The sequence below is a fragment of the Vidua chalybeata genome, chromosome 1 (assembly GCF_026979565.1).
Source record: "Vidua chalybeata isolate OUT-0048 chromosome 1, bVidCha1 merged haplotype, whole genome shotgun sequence".
NCBI lineage: Eukaryota > Metazoa > Chordata > Aves > Passeriformes > Viduidae > Vidua > Vidua chalybeata.
In genome coordinates this window covers 47,799,547-47,805,546 of record NC_071530.1, presented here as the reverse complement: position 1 = coordinate 47,805,546, position 6,000 = coordinate 47,799,547, and positions in this window count along the sequence as shown.

Below are 6,000 nucleotides of genomic sequence, written 5' to 3'. Positions count from 1 at the left end.
GCCATTTTACTTCGGAACGGCTGCAGAAAACCACAGGTAAGTCAAGGATCAACCAGCATAAATTTTTCCTTACCCCAAATGCTTTTCTTTCTGCTTGACCATGCTGCTACTGACTGTCCTTTTCAAACTTCCCATTGCTTCAGTCTCACAGCCTTTCGCAGAAGTCTGTATTTCAAGGAATAGCCCCACATAATGCTGCTATACCTGGTTTCTTATGTTCTGCTTGATAAATAACATCACAACCACAGAGTCTGAATTCTTTCCTGATACTTATACACAGAATCAACAAGCCTCTTCTGCAATTAGATCCCGGAAACTAATTTTTGCTCAACACAGAGCTGAGCAAGGCTTAATCTTTATTAAACTGAAAAGCAATTAGAAAGGAAGCATATAAGTGAATTAACTCATGCAGTTAATAAGAAGGATGTGAAGGTGCTAGAGCAAGTCCAGAGGAGGCCATAAAATGATCAGAGGGATGGAGCACCTCGCCTATGAAAACAGGCTGAGACAGTTGGGGTTGTTCATCCCAGAGAACAGAATGCTCTGTGGAGACCTTAGAGAACTTTCCAGTATGTAAAGGGGACCTACAGGAAAGATGGAAAGAGACTTTTCACAAGGACAAGTAGGGGTAGGATAAGGATAATGGTAATGGCTTTGAAGTGAAAGAAGAGAGATTTAGATTAGATAGGAGGAAGAAATTCTTTACTGTGAGGGTGGTGAGACACTGAACAGGTTACACAGAGAAACTGTGGATGCCCCATCCCTGGAGATGTTCAAGACTTCGACGGAAGAGCCTTTGAGTAATGTAGCCTAGTGGAAGGTGCTCCTGCTCATGTCAGGGATCCTGGAACTTGGTGATATTTGAGGTCCCTTCCACACCAAGGCATTCTATGATTCTATGATCAGGTTTTATGTTTGGGTTCTTTTCACAAATTTGCATTGATCCTAAACTAGCCAAGATCTTAAAACTGTGTTTGTGGCCACATTTCACAAAACTGAGCCTTAGTTTTACTGAGGCGAGTTTCCCATTTTTCTGAAAGGAAAACAAGTGCTTTTGTTCTGAATAGAGTTGCAGAGAGAGCACTAGAGGACAAGGATGAGGACTCTAAATACTAAAAATGATTGAATTTGTCAGTAAATTAGTTTATAATTTAGATGAGTCTGGTATCTAGAGGCCTGTCATCCCAATTTCATCAAAATATGCATCCATAAAAGTCAGTTAATCATAAAGTAAGAAAAAAAAAGGATCTTGAACTGTTGAGGATTTGAAGTATCCAATATCAGCTCCATAGGAATGAAACCTATGAGCAAATCAGAGAAAAAGAATTAGCATTTATTCTTGTGAGTGTTGGGTGGTAGGGGGCGGGAATGAATATCAATAGCATGAATTCTAAGATACAAAGGACATTAAATATATTAAATATAAGTACAAAACAGAACACCTAGAGCACCTCCAAAAAATAGCGATGTGTCATTCTGTTCTCAGGGGTACAAAATGGACTGGTTGTGAAAGGAGAAGGTTTTTTAGTTCCTATCACTAAAAAGAGAAGTGAATACAAAAACCATGCTGCAAGATATCAGACTTTTCTGATTTAATTTCCTGTGAGATATCCAAAGATGCCTAAAGAAGCAAAAGTGATTTTGACATTTGAACATTTTGGCTAGTGGATGCCACCGCAGAAGTTTTTTCCTTCAAGCCCCTTGAAGAAAAGACAGGGTTTGTCCCACAAACAGAGGAAACTCCAAAGCTGTGGCCATTTGGCGCTGGCCCTGTATTTACAAAAACTGATGCTCTCACCTTCAGAGAGCCTTGTCCATAGGATGACTGTCATTTGCAGAAGAAAATACAGCAGAGAAAAAAGCAGGTCTGCAGCACTCAGCAACAGAAGTGGCTTAAAGCACTGTGCAGAAGGAATAATCTCAAGGGACTTAAAAAGAGATGCCCACTATATATTTCAAGTGTACTTCCTTCCAATCCCTGCCTTGGGAAAGGTTCTGTTGGCTCCTCCAATGATGCCAGTAACAGCCAGGAATGAACCTCTGTGCTGGCAAGTCCATCATCCATGGTTTCAGCAGAACAATGTAATTTCTGCTGCCTTTTTTGCTAGTTGGGAAATCTCTATGCTTCCATTATGCACACTGTTTACAGGAATGAAATGCAATGAATGCCCTGTGTATGTCTGTTTACAGCCCATACTCTCAGCATATTGGCAAAGAGAATATTTACAACGAACAAAAATGCTCTCATGATAAATTGATCATGATCCTAAGTGCCATCAAACTGCCTACATAGATCCATTCAATAGCTTTCACTATTTCTTTGTTTTTCCTTGTTTTGCAGCTAATTAACATATTTTAACCTAACTTTGAAAATGGAATATGTGATAGGTTCCAACTGAACTGTGTATCAGAGTCCTGTTGAATTTATCTTTCCATTATAACAAAAATAGATTGTAGAACAAAAGAATAGGATGCAGGGAAATGCTAAAAATTGAGTGATTAACTTAATTGCTTTTTATTCAACCACCAGTAGTTCCTAGAAATGAAGGATGGGAGAAGCCATTTAGTTAGTTAGTTAGTTAGTTAGTTAACTCAAGACTGAGAGAGAGAAAAAATTTGCCTTAAGTATGATTAATAGTAATTTGATCTAAAGTGTAGATGAAAATCAGGGAGGAAGTTTACCTACACATTTCAAATTTCATAGACGTATGTGCTCAATTGTATATTTTCAATGTAAAAAATACCAGAAATAACTGTATTAGAAATAAGCATCTTTAAACACATTATATTTAGCTATAAACCTAAAGGCTTAAATAGTTGAAAAATTCAAAATTTTGTTCCTTTATATGAGAAGATGTAAACTGTCAAAAATAAATCCAGGGATTATGTTCTCAGTTCAAAGGAGGACACTGAAAGGGCCAATTAATTTTCTTCTTACTTTTTTTTTTTTACTAAGCATGCTTTTAGGCAAGACTGTCAAAACACTGTTAGCAGCATAAACCAGTTACTACCTATGAGACGATAAAGATTAATTAATTCAAATGTTGTTTTTTATCCTCCTGATAGTCCAAATTCTCCTGATTAAAAAATGAATAAATAACAGGTTTTTCCTATTTGAGCCTTAGGAATTTTTTTGCTTTACATGTTCAAATTTAGCAATTTAAATGAAAATAAGATTGTATTAAAATCCAATTTTATTTTCAAAACTAAAGCTCTTAAACTACAAGTTTAAGGAATTTTACAGTCTTTTAACTCCTTCTTTAAAAATGCATCTTAAATTCTGGCTGGTAGCTAAGCTAAGCCCTCACTCATTTCCCCAGAGGGTGGGGATGAGAACTGGAAGGGCAAAAGAGAGAAGAAAAGTTTTGGGTCAAGATAAAGGCAGTTTAATAAGTGAAGAGGGATAAAGGGAAACATAAATTAAGCAATACAAAAGCAGTCATCCCTCACCACTAGAAAATGATGCCCAATCAGTCTCTGAGCAACAGCTACTTTGGCAAAACTCCCCCTTCCCAGTTTTACTGCTGAGTGTGTTGTTATGTGGTATGGAAGATTCTTTTAGACAGTTCAGATCAGCTGTCCCAGCTGTGTCCCCTCCCCACCTCCTGCCCACCCTCAGCCCATGGGTGAGAGGAGCAGACTCATAAAAGAGAAAAGGTATTGATGCCATGAAAGCCTGGCTCAGCAAGGGCTACACCACTGGTGTGTTATCAACACTGTTTTGCTACTAATCTAAAACACAGCCCTGTATGGGCAGCTATGGAAAAAAATTGCTTCATCCCAGTCAGAGCCAGTACAGGAAAAGAAAAATACAGTTGTGAAGAAAACTGTTTAAATATTCTGGATATGTAATAAAATACTATTAATTTCAAAATGAAAGCTTTTGTTTGGAAAAAAAATTAAAAAGTAAATTGCAAAGCTTGTCTCAAATATGGATTAATCCAGGAAAAAAACTTTCTAGGTTAAAACTTCCTCTGAATGAACCAGTAATAAGGACAATACTTATTACAATAAGGATCTGTCTCTGGTAGCAAAACTCTCACTGGGTAAAAGAAGACAGGGACAGAATGGGGTATGTTAAAAAATGTTTGGTCACTGGAAGATGGGGTATATCAGGTGAGCAAGGGTGTGAGGGTCAAACATGGCACTGAAAGACTTCCAAAGAAGAGCTGCCAGGAGAAGCTGGCAGTCAGCTGATAGCAAAGCTCTTCAGTGCTGGATCTGGAAACCTCCAGCGTCCCCACCACGACCTGTGTAACAGGACAGAGCTTTGTGGATAGCATTGAGTGGGAGGAAGTAGTAACATGCAGCAGCTGTGGCTGCTGTTCATAGGGACCTCAGCAGGCTGGGGGAATGGTAGTCAGCCTCCCCCTGCTGTAATTCAGTTAATTGTGCCTTTGGGCAACAATCTGTGTGGTTGTTGGTAAAATATGCTTTGTAAAGAAGAGGAAAGATAAGATTATGGAACCCCATGCATAATGTTTATCAGATCACTTTATTCTTTCTTGATAAGGGCTTTGGGTACAGAGAATAAAGTTTGGATTAGGAGCACTGAGGGGAAGCAGAAGGGCAGCAACAGTCTCTTCTCTCCAGAGACCAGCGATAGGGCCCAAGGGAATTGCTTCAAGCTGTCAGAAGAAGTTCAAGCTGGACATTAGTAAAAGGTTCTTCACCCACAGAGTGGTTGAATGCTGGAACAGACTTCCCAGGAAATAGTCATTCCTGAGCTTGCCAGAGTTCAGGAAACATTTGTACAATGCTCTCAGGCACATGGTGTGATCCTTGGGGCTCTCCTGTGCAGGACCAGGAGTAGGACTTTGTACCTTGTGGGCCCTTTCCAGTTCAGGGTATTCTGTGACTTGTCCTGGAGTTGTGGTAGAGGAGATTTAAGTTGCATATTAGAAAAGGTTCTTCATCCAGAGAGTGGTGGTTGGGCACTGGAATATGATCTCCAGGGAAGTGCTCTGTCACAGCACCAGCCTGACAGAGTTCAAGGAGCATTTGTACAACACTCTCAGGCACATGGTGTGATTCTTTGGGTGTCCAGTGTAGGGAGAGGAGTTGGACTCAATGATCCTTGAGGGTCCCTTCCAAGTCAACATATTCTATTGAATCTGGGATTCTGTGGTATTCATAACAATTTGAGAGTGGTGTAGCTGTGAGTCAGGAGGCTCACAGCTCCAACACCAGATAAGGTGTTTGGATCCTCCATCCTTAGATTTTTGAAACACACCTGGACTCAGTTCTGGGCAGCCTCATCTAACTTTTGAGTTTAGCCATGCTTTGAGTAGAGGATAGGACTGAATGATCTTGAGAGATCACTTACTATCCATTTTTGGCTGTGATCTAAACTCATCTCAACACTACAGAGGTTCCTTCCACACCTTTACTTTGAGTTCACAAGTTTGTGAAGGTTAAAGTTACTAAATTTAGTTACTAAATGTAGTCACTAACTGGCAGCAATTACTAACGTGGAACATTTTGTTACACAAATTTAAGTTATCATTTGCTCCTACGCACATCCTGACCTCCAGAACAAGATTTTGTCCTTGCTATTATTGTATCATCTCAGGATTTTTCTGTTCTAGCAAAAATACCCCTTGACATTAAACTACGTGAAACCACCTTGGTCCAACATAATTATTACTTTTGTCATTTTTACTTCAGAAGTACTGCAGTGGTTTCACACTCCTACCCATTTTTGTAAAAGATGTTGTTATGGTGATATATTTCACATGCTGTATTTCTTTGCATAGCTCTGCTACCACTCTTCTGTGTCCCCTGTGTACTTAAATATGTTCATGAGTGACCAGTTTGAGTTATTTAATCAGGAAACAGCTGAGACCTTTTTGCAGATTCTATTTTGTCACAGCCTGGATTTTCTTATTTCTCTGTGAATTAACTGCCTTGTCACTTGTTTTATTTGTTCTTCTAATTTTTCAGCTTCCTGTACTTCACATTCATTGGGGTGTTAAGTTTGGTGGTGTTTGCCATCCTTGT